The sequence below is a fragment of the Hakea prostrata genome, chromosome 11, assembly GCF_041222555.1.
Source record: "Hakea prostrata isolate BN-2017 chromosome 11, UWA_Hpros_2, whole genome shotgun sequence".
In the NCBI taxonomy this organism is placed as follows: domain Eukaryota; kingdom Viridiplantae; phylum Streptophyta; class Magnoliopsida; order Proteales; family Proteaceae; genus Hakea; species Hakea prostrata.
In genome coordinates this window covers 27,143,542-27,158,206 of record NC_142610.1, presented here as the reverse complement: position 1 = coordinate 27,158,206, position 14,665 = coordinate 27,143,542, and the positions used below count along the sequence as shown (strand labels likewise).

At 39.4% G+C, this 14,665-nt stretch overlaps 1 pseudogene across 1 annotated transcript in view; it reads right to left on the bottom strand.

Moving 5' to 3' along the window:
- Positions 1–14,665, bottom strand: part of LOC149001242 (disease resistance protein L6-like) — a 50,837-nt pseudogene that overhangs the window by 28,074 nt on the left and 8,098 nt on the right. Inside the window, exon 6 of the transcript XR_016170632.1 lies at positions 13,545–13,649. The product of XR_016170632.1 is annotated as a disease resistance protein L6-like (transcript). The remainder of the gene's footprint in view (positions 1–13,544; positions 13,650–14,665) is intronic.

Sequence of the window (14,665 nt, the reverse complement as noted above, 5' to 3'; positions counted from 1 at the left end):
TGTCCATCGTACAAGGAGCATCATCTTGAATCTTTCCTGAATCCATATGTGGAGTCCAATAAATGTGTGATTTTTTAATACTGCCTCGGGATTGTTTTTTTTGCTCTCTGAGTCTTCCAATATTCTCATGTCTTGGGTCTTGTAATGTGCCATTTTATATATTACAAGTTAGTTCTTGTATCTATAAATAAAATATGCAACAATTATTTATTTGTAGAGGGCTTTGAAGTTGAAAGCTGAAACAGGGAGGGCGGTTCTGAATTGTAGACTAGTGTCAAAATGGTTCTACTAAATTTATTGACACTCTTGTTGCATATTTTGACAGCAGAAGCATAAAGATAGAAAAATGCTAAATTTATTGACACTCTACCAGGTCTTTACTTGAAGGAAAAGAAGATGGAAGATATGTTAGGCCTTTCACCTACCAGTGGAGAAAGAATCTCACCAACTCCATCCTTGGAGTTTCATTGGGGTTTCCCTACTGCATCCATGGTAAAACAGTTAAATGATGCATTCTGTTGCATATATCCATTGTCTAAACCTGTACAAAAATAGTAAGCAATAAATAGACAAAGAAGGTTGAATAAGGTTGCAGAAATAGAAGTGACACTTCTAGTTGATTTTCCAACTTAGAGTCCTTTTCCATTTCTTCTTTGAGGCTATAAATGAAGCCCTCCATGCAGAGATTATTTTTAAGTTGAACTGAATTTGTCTTGCAAATTTGTCTAACCTATGAAGTTAAGGCACTTATTCTACTCTGGTATCTGGTCCCTAACCTATGAAGTCAGAATTTCTGTTTCTCCCCCTCCCCTTCACTTGAATACACTGTATGCAGGTTACTACAGATGATTTTCTAGTACTAACTCTTCATTTTCTAAAGTGGTGAAGGGGAAGGTACACCATCTCACCCTGGTTTCTTATTCTTTTCATTTTCTAGAATACAGATCTGAGATAGTGATCTGATGTTATCTTCACAAATTAGGCTTGGCACTTATTTTGAAGTTCCTCTTTTGTTTGTTGCCTTTTAGCTATATTGTTAACATGGTTCATAAAAGGGAAAATGTTAAAGCATAGTCTGTAATCAAGTATGGTTAATGGATCATTCATAGTTCTAGATGATTTTTATATTAGATGAATTTATGGGTTATTAATATAGTTTCTTTCTTGAAATTGCAGACAGCCCAAAAAAAACTTAGTATAATTGCAATTATATTCATTGTAGCTTCAGGAATATTCATCACAATGGTCACTGTATATGTATGGTATCAATCCAAGGTAAAATATGTAACTTTCGTTCATCTATTTAAAATATTAATGATGCTTGACTTGCTTAACCAAATTTCTTGTGTTCTTCTTTTATTATTGAAACCAGGGACAAATACTTCAGACTTAGTTAAAGTCAGCAAGAGTTCTCCTTCATCCTCTCTAGGACCAAGTTTCTTGTGTTCATGATGAGGCATATCAGATGCTTGTTGTGGGATTAGATGAAGATGTTGAAATAATATTAGAGAAGTTACCCCAGAAGCGTCAAAGCATGATGTTCTCTGCTACAATGCCAAGCTGGGATTAGTTATAGGTTTTTTTTAACCCCCATTCTATATACTTTATGTTTTCACTCAAATACAAGAAAATTTGTGTTTTAACTGTTAAACATGGCATTGGATGTATCTGCTCTTTTGGGCCTTCCAGACTCAAATTAATGTTTATTTGTATGTCGTTGAAGGATATTTCAAGGTTCTTGGTTATGTGTATGATTATTAGTATAATTTTTAATAAAATGATAACTGTATACACATATTCTGAAGTCACAGTTCACCCTTTTTCCATGGCTTTTGTTGAAAATTGATAGGGCAACAAGTCTAGCTGGATTGGGCTGAGACTAATAAATCTGGCATTGGGCTATGACATTGATACTGCCATAGTTCCACATGCGGAGATAGCCACATCGGCAGCCACATCGGCAGCCACATCACTGAAGTGTCCACGTCTGGAGTTCCTCATAGACTATGCTCTGTAGTTAGTTATGAATGATTACTTTGATCAGTTGATAATTCCTTTGATAGTTGCTTTGGAATTGGAGTCACATGGTTGTGTAACAAGCATCTATAACCTGAATGGGTGCCACCTATTGCATGGCTTTCCTATAAATGTAATTCGTGCAAAGAATTCTACAGCCACCTTAGTTGAAAAGGTCCCGGATCCGGAGGAAGCCCCCACCAATGCCAATGACCCTTTCTCATGGAAATAGAATATTGTGTACCCTACCAATGAAAAGAAAAGAAAAGACAGAGAAGGGGCAGGGATAAAAAGCCTATGCATGAGGTTCATGCACTTAGTAGAGTAATCTTGCAAGTGAGGATCTTGTCTAGGTGTTGCGTCTAAACCTTCTTCAAGAGCCGGATACTTGGATAACCACCTTAAGACTTCTACAGCCGAATAGGAATAGCTGAGAAGCCTGCACTCACAAAGAAAACAAGAACGGGCCGGCCAAGTTTTGGCCGGGGAACCGCCTCCGACGCCCAAGTTAGTCTAGGCAACAATAGAAGACCTCGAGAGAGTTCTCAAGGCGTAATGAATAACCGTAAGATGAATCTTGTACCTTTCTCTATGTAGGGTGAAGGCTTATATAGAGGATACCTGGAGGCGGCGTCTCCTTGTATTTCGCCTATTTTGTTGAAGAGTGGGCGAGAGATCTAAGGAAGCACACTCCCTTCTTTGTCGGGCCTAACAGAGCCGTTATTCGCTTATCCATCTCCCCAAGTCTCAGAACGAATACGTTCAGTAGTTATCTGTAACTGACCCTTTTGACTTGGTCGTCTTCAACGTCACTCTTGGTACTGAAGGTCTTCTTATCTTTCGTACTCTTCTCAAACACGGCTCCTAAAGGGATAACGCACCTGCCCGAGTGGGTATGTGCTCTCTCCTCGAAAGGGCTTCTTGAGTCTCCCGAGGAAAGGAGACACACCTACCCGAGTGGGGGTGTGTGTCTCTCCCAAGGGTCTTCTCTGAACCTCCTGAGGGAGGGAGACATAACTTCCCGAGTGGGGGTGTGTGTCTCTCCCGAGGGGCTTCTCTGAACCTCTTGAGGAAGGGAGACACACCTACCCCTGAGTGGGTGTGTGTGTCTCTCCCGAGGGGCCCCTTGGGCTATATGTTCTCCACAACACTAGGATCATAGTAGTGTTTGTGAAATCGAATCACATTTTCAGTGGCTGGAATATAATAAAATATATGAAAATTAAAAAAAAATTAAATAAAGGAAAAAATGAAGAGATAATACAAACTCACTTGAGTTAAACACTACAAAATGATCAAGTGTTTAATCGTTTAACCTGGACTTTGATCCCATTTAATTTCACTTCCTTCACTTCTCTACACATTTGCTGTGATGGCAATAACAAAGCATGGACCTTAGATTTATAGCCAATGGCAGGTTGTCTATAAATAAAAAGAGATCCAAGAGATTTGACATTTGTCAAGTGCATGAAAGGGATCCCAATTAAACTGGGTATTCGTCAAACCTCTTATCTTCAATTATAGGACCATGCAACATTGAACCCAGTACATCAAGTTGTTGTTGGTGGTGGTTTGTTTAATTTGGTACTCTCATAAAGTTTTGGTCTTGCAATGTTTAATATTATGTAGTTACACTTATATAAAATTATATATTACCCTTAACAAGGGAAAAAAATTAATCCAAATTAAAGAAAAAATTTGTCATCTCAGTAGCCTCAACCCAGTAATAAATGGTTGTTCAAAGTGATTTAGGTTGAATCCACTCACAGAATCAGAAAAACCAAACAGATTCACTTTCAGAATCAGGGTAACCAAACAGTTTTTCAGATAGATTCACTTTCAGAATCAGGGTAACCAAATGGTTTTTCAGACAGACTCACTTGCCAGAATCAGGGTAAGCAAATAGTTTTTTTTTTACGAATATGATTCTACAGAACCTAATTCCACAGACTCATGATTCCCTACAGAAGCGGATTCCAGGGAATTGCATAACCAAACGCCACCTTATAGGATAGGATCCCACCACAGAATCTTGACTCATGAAAAAAAATCTAAGCAACTGAAGACACATGCTGAAATTAAAACTTTTAAGTCAACTTAAATTCCAATAAGCACATGCCTAAAGTCTTTCTTAATTAAAACTCTAATGACACATGTGCCAGAATTTAAGATAACCAAGGACTCAATAATTGACTCAAACAAACTCTAATAAAAATAGAGCTGCTAAAAGAAAAGAACCCTCTTAAAACATAGGAACTCTCTTTGTAAAAGAGTCTTATCTTATCCACAACTTAACTAATGGAAACTAACTCGAACACAACTCAAATAAAATTTTTAAAGTGGATTGGAACTCTTCTAAGAAGGCTAAAATTCCAGCAATAAAATAGGGTTTAAAATACCCAAAATACCCCTGGCACTGGGTGCAGCCAGCTTGATTGAGTAGGCCTTGGGGCCCATTATAGGGTTCGTCCGAAATCTCGCCTATAAAAGTACCTAAAGGTTGAAATTTTGCTCATTTTGGAGAGAAATTTGGACCTTTATTTCCAAAGCTTCTACTCATTTCCTGACTGATTCTTGCCCTGTTTGAGTCGATCCTCGACATCTACCACTTCTTGCATGGTCCTAGCCGGTAAACACATGCATCGCAAGGATCCAGCAGCTTTTCACTAAGATCTTGGAGTTTTTCATCTTAGAGGTAACATTCTTCTCCAAACTAGATTTTTATAAAATGCATGTTAGCATGTTGTCGGATGGGTATGGATTTAATAAATGTTGAACACTGTGGGCCGATCTATGAACTCACTATGTTGAAATTTATCTCGCAAAGTGGATTATTTTCCTAAACAGAAAATGTAAAAGATATACATGATATGTGGCTTGTATGGTGATGGAATAAATATAAGTTGAACTCCATAGGCCAATGTAAGGTCTCACGGAGTCGAAATATTTTTCCACCCAATAAATTGTTTTACTTTTCAAAAATTATTAAAATATTTATAAAAATATAAATAATCATGTAAAAATAGGGAACAAATAGGGGAAAAGGTTTTGAAAATTATAGAGAAGCTCTCTATATATTTTTGAAGTGTTGTTCATATGGTTTCATTGCCAGATTTGTTATGGACATTCAATTTTCAAGCCAAAAAAATTTAAAAATTCATTTTATATTTAAAAAAAAAAATACATGGACAAGCGAAAAATTAGTACCTAAGCACATGATTGTTTCTTTGTTTGCAAAAATTATTTTGATGTTGTTCAGTGACTTGTGCAATCACTTTGTATGCAACAATGATTATATCCGGGAATCAAGTGAGATGGATCACAGGGGGGCGTGGTTCAGAGTAAAGGGAGAGGGAGGGTAGAGAGAAACCACAGAGGCAAGAGGAGGGTGGAAAGCATGTCAAATAGGAGACACAAGCATAGGCTACAACTCACAGAGGAGGGAGGGTTAACCCTCCATGGTAGTATTGCACATCAATAAACGGAAACAAAGGGAGGACATAGTGTAATTTCTATGGCAAAAGGTTTTTGGGAGGTGGCATTAACAGGTTTAAGGCACACCTCACTGGCAGTTTGAAGGAAGTTACAATGTCCACTACTGTATCAACGGAGGTAACGAAAGCAATGAGACAGTTAAAGAAGGGGTTAGGGAAGAAGAAAGTAGATAAGCAGAAAGTGGCAAGAGCACTGGATGAGGCGGTCAGGGGGTCTTCAACATACCATGTTGATTCTAATAGTGACAAGGATGTTGATCCTGATGGCGTACACAGAGAGGAGGCCAGGGAGATAAAGCATGCAATGATAGTGAGCAAGGCAGGAGAGGGCCCTAGCTACAAGAGCTGGGCCCTTTAGAGCTGTAGGGGCTGGACCATATGCCAGTTGCAAGAATTAACAAGATAACACTGGCTTTTATGGTGCCAGTCACCCCCCACACCTCACGGTGTTCCCTCAGCCTACGGCTGCCCACAAGACTCCCAAAACATTTGATGCGTCTCTCCTCTCTTTCCCTTTTATTTATTACCTCAACTAACCCTACCTCACCCTCATTCTCTCTCTCTCCTCCACATCGCCTAATCCTGGGGTCCTAACAACCTACCGGCCCCTCGAAAATCACTTTGTCCTCAAGGTGATGGAAATTTGGAAGTTGAGACATCACATGGTTGCCGCATAACTGTATTAATTCAGCATCAATCTCCCAGTCGGAATAACAGTCGACGAGCATCGTAGTTCTCTACGCGAGAGCCCCACAACAAAGCTGCGACAAAAAAAAAAACTGGAGAAATATCAGCAAGACTAGGGGCAATACACTTGATTCTGTCGCTGGCAACGAAGCCATCACCCATCGCAAACGCTACAACCCCCAATATCTCTGCCTCGCTGTCCGTCTTGATTTTCAGAGGTTGAAGACGATGACTCCCAATTTTCTGGTTCGGTTTGACTGCTCCTTTGGTATTTGGTTGAGTTGGCTTGGTCTTGGGTTGGGAGCTTGGTTCGTGTGAGTAATTTGGCCCAAAGTAATAATGAGAAAAGGTGGGTTTTGGGCTAATGAAATGGTATTGGGCCCAAAATAATTTTTTTGAACGGGTTAGGAAATATGGATTAATGAAACGAGATGGGCTTGGTGTTAATGGAATGGGTTGGGCCCAAGGGTGGTCTTTTAAATGGGTTAGGCCTAAGCACTTAAAATGGTGGATTAAGGAATATGGGTTGGATATTGGGTTAATGAAATAAGATGGGCTAGGGTTTAATGGAGTGGGCTTGACCTAAGGGGGTTTCTTTGGGGGTCTAGCGGCCCAATCTTTGTGTTGGGTTTGTTTGGGCCCTAAGTTTGAGACGAAACATAACTGATTGAGGCCCAAATAACACAATCTTTGGCTCATAGGGATTGGACCAAACCCACGAACCGGTTTGAGGTGAACCGAACCAACCCCAAAAACCCTAAAACTCCGTCGTCTTCTTCCTTTCCTGCAAACCGAAGTCTTCGCTGCCTGCAACTTGCCGCCGACTGTACCTGGCCTCCTTCTATGCTTCTTCACTTCACCGCATCTCAATTTTATAGCAGAATATTGCTCCTCCACTCTGGTCCGGTAGGTATCTTCACTCAATCCTATCTTCATCTTTCTGCTCCACGTTTGGTGATGCGTGACTTCCGTAGCCGGCCGTACTTCATCGTCCATTCGATACTTCTTTCCAACCTTCTCTACAGCCTGATTTGGCCATTCAGTCCCATTGATACTATACTCTAATCCAACCTGGTTGGTGTCTAACTCCAGATTTGATCTCGATTGTCTCCCCTGGCTAAACTCACACCTCAGGGCTTCTTTGAATCCTGTCCAAAAAAATGCCGTCCAATTCTTGCGATAGATCCAGTCGAGAGCCTCTCCTTCCAAATGTTGGATCGCCACCCCCAACCACTGCTCTTCCTCGATTTGGTTCTCCCAGCAGAAGAGAAGAACCTCTAAAATCCATCTCTAAACTCCTCCTTCACCAAAAAACGAAGGTAGTGCCATCACCTCCCGGATCGTTACAAGCTCTGATGCCAGTTGCAAGAATTAACAAGATAACACTGGTTTCTATGGTGCCAGACACCCCCCACACCTCACGGTGTTCCCTCAGCCTACGGCTGCCCACAAGACTCCCAAAACATTCGATGCCTCACCCCTCTCTTTTCCTTTTATTTATTACCTTAACTAACCCTAACTTACCCTCATTCTCTCTCTCTCCTCCACATCACCTAATCCTGGGGTCCTAACAAGAATTAACAAAGTTGCAAGAATTAACAAGATAACACTAGCTTCTATGGTGCCAGTCACCCCCCACACCTCACGGTGTTCCCTTAGCCTACGGCTGCCCACAAGACTCCCAAAACATTCGATGCCTCTCCCCTCTCTTTCCCTTCTATTTATTACCTCAACTAACCCTAACTCACCCTCATTCTCTCTCTCTCCTCCACATCGCCTATGGGCAGCCGTAGGCTAAGGGAACACCGTGAGGTGTGGGGGGTGACTGGCACCATAGAAGCCAGTGTTATCTTGTTAAAACCCTTATAATACCTTGAAAAATTATTACAAAGTTGCAAGAATTAACAAGATAACACTGGCTTCTATGGTGCCAGTCACCCCCCCCACCTCACGGTGTTCCCTTAGCCTACGGCTGCCCACAAGACTCCCAAAACATTCGATGCATCTCCCCTCTCTTTCCCTTCTATTATTACCTCAACTCACCCTCATTCTCTCTCTCTCTCCTCCACATCGCCTAATCCTGGGGTCCTAACAATGATTCTATGCATGTATGCTATACAGTTTGTACTTGTTAAAACCAATCATTTGTCAGTATACTTGAATGTAAAATTTTCAGTGGTTTTTAGGGTAAAATACTAGTTCCATTGTGTTTATATGGTTTAAATAGGTAAGAGGCAAGAAATGAGATGAAATGGTGGTCATATAAGGCCTGAAACCTAGGGTCGAAATAATAATAAATAAATAAATAAGGGGGAAAAATACCAGATTTTGACCGAAATTTCAGTCCAAACCTAGAGATTCCGGTTTTTGCCTGGGACAAAACTTAGGTTTCAACAAAAATTTGCACCATGGTTAAATTAATAAATTTTATATAATTATTACATTTTACAAATCATTGGATTAAGTGTTAAGTACTAATTCAATGTTTTGTCAAAATCCAGGACCTGAAGATAGTCGTACAACATGCAAATTCCAAAGACTGTAAGAGTTTTTTGGATATCTTTGCTGCTCGATGGACCTCACATCTTACGCATCCACTACATAAGGTTGGTAAGTAAATACCCTATGTTGTCAATTCATTCATTCTTATGTTAATGAAGATCTAAAATTTAATAGTGCGTTTGTAAATTGTGCAACATTATCTTGACCCCAAATATCAATACAATGACCATTTGGGGTTAAAAATAGCGTTGTTTTAGGCCGTGATGGTTGTGGTTATGAAGTTGAAGTCGGACTCAACTCGCCAGTCCTTCTATAACAATGAGATGAGATATTAGGCAATTAGGACTCAAGACTTTGCATTTGATTTTTAAAAGAATTTAGCTAACCATCATTACAAATGATTATAGATCAAGATTTTTAGGGATGGATTCGATTCCTTCAGAGCAGATGCTGCTATAAAGGGACGGGCTAACACTAATCCAAGTTAGATACATAACTCATATATAATTATTATATTTTATAAATTATCAGATTATCAATTAACTTAATATTTTTGTCTTACTGCAGATGAGTGGTGGGTTTTCCATGGCTTGAGTACAGAGAACCTCAAGAAAGTGACAATCAGGGTCCTCTTCCAAACTAGCTCTGCCATTGGTTGCAAAAGGAACTGAAGCACATTTAACTTGATCCACTCAAAGAGGCAGAACATATTGGGGAGTTAGCGCATGAATGATCTAGAGTTCGTCCACTATATCCTTGTGTTGAAGTTGCAACATATAAGGAGGGGAAGCAGGAGACCATCGACCACACCCATATGTTTAAGGTGGAATCAAATGATGAGGACCCCCTCATCAATTGGGTGAGGTACAGGGATGAGCCGATGATAGACTAGCCTAGAGGGAGGCCTAACCCAAAGATTTCTCATAATATGGGGGTTGATGTCAATGCAAACATAGCTAACGAGGGTCAAGTACATGCACAAGAGGCAGTTAGTTTTGTGGATGAGGATTGCATAATGGCCTCAAGTGGAGGTGATTTTGAGCCTTCCACGTACACGCAAGATCTAGACAAGACCCTGGCTCCTAGTCAAACTCAACATGAGGATGATGATTATGATGGTACCAATGATGACGGGGATGGTGGGGATGCTAATGAGGCTGCAAATGATGATGATAATGGGAATGATGATAACAAAGGTCGTGGTGGACTTCTAAAGCATTTGGCAATTCCATTAACAAAGTCAGAGCCCCAGAGATTCACCGGGAAGACACAGTTCACCAATGCCATCTAGGATGAGCACCATGTTGGCATTCCTCGTCATAGGGGCAAGGGCTCCACATCTAGGGGTTATGCTAGAGGGCCCTATAAATAGTTCCCCCCACCAAGCCAGAGAGACTTTGACATGGCTAGCTTGGCACGCTCAACGAGATCAATGAGTTTAGATGGCAGGGAGAGTGTGGGGTCTGTACCATACAAAGCTTATGGGCTTGGATAAGGATACATGTATCCAGGATATGGCCACGAGGGAGCCTATGCTGGAGCGTATAGTAGAGGATATGATGGTGCATATACAATCATTTGTTGATTCAAATGCTTACAGTGAAGCATATGGTGGAGAGTCTACTGATTCGAGTAGTATGTCTACATCTAGATATGGGGATGGATCAAATAGATCATCTATGAAGTCCATCTTAGGATATCCATCAGGGCCACCAGTAGTATCAATAACATATGTGGTACCAGTCGACATACCACAGAGAGATTCAGATGATAAAGAAATTAATTTGAGCACTGGCCAACCACGCGACAACAATCCTCTCCCATATGAAAATTTCTTTAAGACGGGTTGGTTATTTTATAAGAATGATGCTACCTACAGAAGGGCAGTGTGCAACTACTAGGACCACTATAGGCATACCATGACATGGACTGAGTATGTTAACTATTTATAGAGGTAGCCCTACAAGGTTGAGACGATGGAGCCACCACGGCACAGCAGCTACGATTAGGTTATTCTTATTCATAGGTGTAATGTGATTGTAATATGTAATTCATTCAGATATTGTTACAGTATACAATATACATTTATATTGTTTTAGTATAGCACTACTGACTACTGACTTCTACACTTATACTTGACTACTTGTATATTGAATTTTAGTTGTTGTCTTTTTTTCTTGCATTTTAATGAAGATCTGAGTGTTCTCTTGCATCATATGCACATTTACATTGGTTAAAATTCATGTTCCGAACTTCCAATCTCGCCCGCATACAGAAGGGATGTGTTCATCAAGAACACCATTTTGGGATAGGTTTTTGGCAAAAATAACACTCACAATGTGTTTATTAGCCTCAAATAGGCTGGATACTGAAAACAAAGGCAGAAGAAACCCCAAAAATCTATCAAACTTAAGGTCAAAATCTCAAAAAAAGATTCCAAAATTTCAGCGAAATTTTGCCGAAATTTCAGAATCTCAATCATCTCAGTAGGTACCAGAATGGGCAAAATTTTGAACCTTGCCCTCAACTTCATTTTCAGTTGCACTTACTGTTTTTCCTCATCCTATCTAAATTTGCAAAGGAACATCCAACTCTAGGTTGAACAAGTCCACATCGGTTTAATACTTCATTGCATGGATTTTTTGTCGTGACAAGGTCCTTGGATTCCAAGACCAACTTGAACCAAAGAGTGCTAGAATGAAAGGACTCAAACAGGCTCTCCAACTCAACTCAAAATTAAGGAAATATGCTGACCTCAGCAATCTCTGGCCATATTACTCAGTATACTTCAACTATTGAAGGCCTTGGAGTTTGGAGGAAAATTACACCAGCAATAATAAAGACCCTGGCATTTGCAAAAGCATACTATTTTGATTTCTAATCCATCTAATATCACTTGATCACTTCATTTTCTTTTATCATCCAAAAAATTAGGGGCCATTATTATATACTAAACTGCAACATATTTTCATGGACCTAGTTCTTACATCATAACTTGCTATAACCATAAAGGAACAAATAATACAAAAAGTGGGACCTTCTAGTCATGTACATCAGATTTCGTGTACAGAAAAGCATGCAACTTGATAACGGGGAACTTGTGGAGGGTAACACATTAGTGTTGCTTATAATGTTATGCACATAAAGGCTTCATATTTAATATTATTGGGAGAAAGAACTCTACCTGGTTGTGTGGCCCTATGTCTTGATGCAGCAGCCTATGAAATTACCACCCTGCCCTCTTCAAAATAAAAAATAAAAAATAAAAAATCCTACATATGTTGATGTGCCTGTGCAGACCTCTCATTGAACCCAATGCTGATGCAACGGCTACACAACAGACAGTGAGCTCTTGCCTTTAATTATTACTATTTGGACACTTGCAGACAGAATCCATATGAGAAATCCAACGGATTACAAGAAGGTGGAGGTGAAGTGAGAAAAGAAGCCAGCAGCTATTAAATTTGTTCAGAGAAATCTTTTATCGTTGAAGAGGTCCACAGAGCTCAAGGTATTTTCAACTAAAGCAATAGAAATGCACACTTAACCCAAAGAACCACTATTTCAACAGTACACAAGTAGAAGTAATCTTAAGATACCATTGACATCTTAGTACTGGACTCATGGTTATGAGCCACTTTCGAGTTATTGACCTTAATATTCTGTTAGTCATTGAGTATTTAGACAGGAAACACTTTCAGATTCTCACTCCAGTTTGATTTGTTAATTGTAAGCATCAACTTAGCATATCTCAAAAAAAAGCACCATCAAAGAAGGTCATAAAAGTTCTACATTTGAATTTAATCCATCCTAGATATAAATTTTGGCCATCTAAAGTACTGTCTTGTATGTTTGTCCAAATACTTTATCACTTGCTAAATGGGAAAAAAATTAAAAATAAATAAAAAGGCAAATTACATGAAATTTAATTTCAATAAGCACATCTGTATACATACTTTTCACACTGTTTGCTCATGATTCGTTATTTTTTTTATTACAAGTAGCTCTTCGACATTGAATGAAAGACATTAGGACTCGGAAATTTTGGATAGGTTGGTAATAGTTTTTGAAACTGGTATCTTTGCAAAGGTAGTGTATAACTTCAGATGATGTGATTGTAACGTAACAGTCAAACAAATGCTAGACCACAAGGCGGTTGCCTGTCAGCACAGTTTCAACGAGAAACAACTCTTTTCTAGTCCTTATCATAAAAGTAGTCTCTCCTGTAAGTGCTCATTTTTGCTTCTTGTACATGCTACAAACATAGTGTTTGGCCACCAGAAGAAAAGAAAGTCAAGCAGCACCAGACAATGTCTTTCTGGGAGAAGTAGTTTCTGGTTTTGGTCGGAAACTGTCAAATCACAAATGGCTAGTTTCTCAAGAATTCATTTTGGGAGACGTTGGGTTTGGGTTTTGGTCTGGCTAGCTTGCATTCAATAAAACTTGGAAGATACTCCGGAAGTGCTTTTGGAGCCCTAATGCATGGTCTAGTTTTTGAAAAAATATAGCTTATTTGATTTTTTTGGTGCCCTAATGATTTTTTTTTTTTTTTTTTTTGGGGGGGGGGGGGGGAGGCTATATCAAGGTTTGTATTAGGGGCTCTAAAGATTGAAATAAGAATAGGCAAAATGCTCTAGGTGATAAAAACGTGATTCTCTGCTTATTCAGAACTTCATCCAACACAAAAATAAGCCAAAAATGTGTTTGCAATAGAAAAGGGTGCCTCAATAAATGCTAAGAACAAAGTATACATACACAAGGAAAAAGTAATTTTTTTCTAGGGAATTTACGTAGAAGTCAGTAGAAACATTTATATTGTTCATAGCATGTTTCACGCTAACATACCTTGATTGGCTTCCATTTGAGTTGCAAATCAGCAGCACTAGATGAAGAGCTTGGAGAAAACCACAAAGGAACTGGTCTACCTTTTCCACCTGCTCCATGTATAGCCTGAACACGTTCATCAATCAACATTGTAATGGGAGGTCAAAATATGTAATTTCCAGTCTAAACAATGCACAAAATACCATCAGTGCCATAATATGACAACAAATCAAGTAAAGAGTGAGATACATGATTCTAATTCTCCCATTCTAACAAGGATTTGAAGCATAAAAATTTGACACAAAACTACTCGTGAAAGAAAGCATCCTTCTGCCAATTATGTTGAAGATGTAAAAAAAAAAGAACTTGGGGTTAGGATTTGCATAGCCTCCAATAGTTCTTTTTTTAGAATATGGAATGAAATAAATTGTTTTGCAGGTACAACATGTTTACTGAATTAAAGCCTGTAATCCATCATTGTTGAGGCCCTTTGAAAGAAGGTCCCTCATTCCAAAATGAGATTTAATGAAATTACAATTTGATCAAATTCTCCTGGATTTACAAAAGGATAAATCCTGGAATCATTTCCTTGTGTGCTGTAGACAAATGTTTTCTCTTGCCACTAGACAAAATAAAAAAGCTTTGAGGCACTCCGGATCCTCTCCGACAAGTTTTTTCAGGTTATAACAAGCAAAATCCCTTTTTCCTATGAAAGTCTAAAGTCTTGTCGGCCAAATCATCCCGATACTAACAAGAACGTAAAATCAACCACAACCCTATTTGCAAAGTGCAAGCACAGCCATGTTCATGGCACACACATCCAAATGAATTCCTTGCTCCATTTAGTGTTCCTCTGCCAATGACTAATGCCTCCAAAAATCAAGTACAGACGCTAAGAGTGTGTATAGCAACGTTCGTGGTCCAAATTAGCATTCCTGGGTCTGAAAGAAGGGAGGGGGGGGGGAATATTTCCGCTGCTAAAAAAAGAGAGTATCATACAGGGAATGTTAATTAAAGAATTAGGTTTTCTGACAGTGCTGGTGATGGCAGCAGTGGTGAAAGTGCCAAAGTGGTAGTTGAAGTTGCACGAGGAGGTAGTTCCAGAGGTGGCGTTGGTGATGGATGTTTATGTAGATCACAGT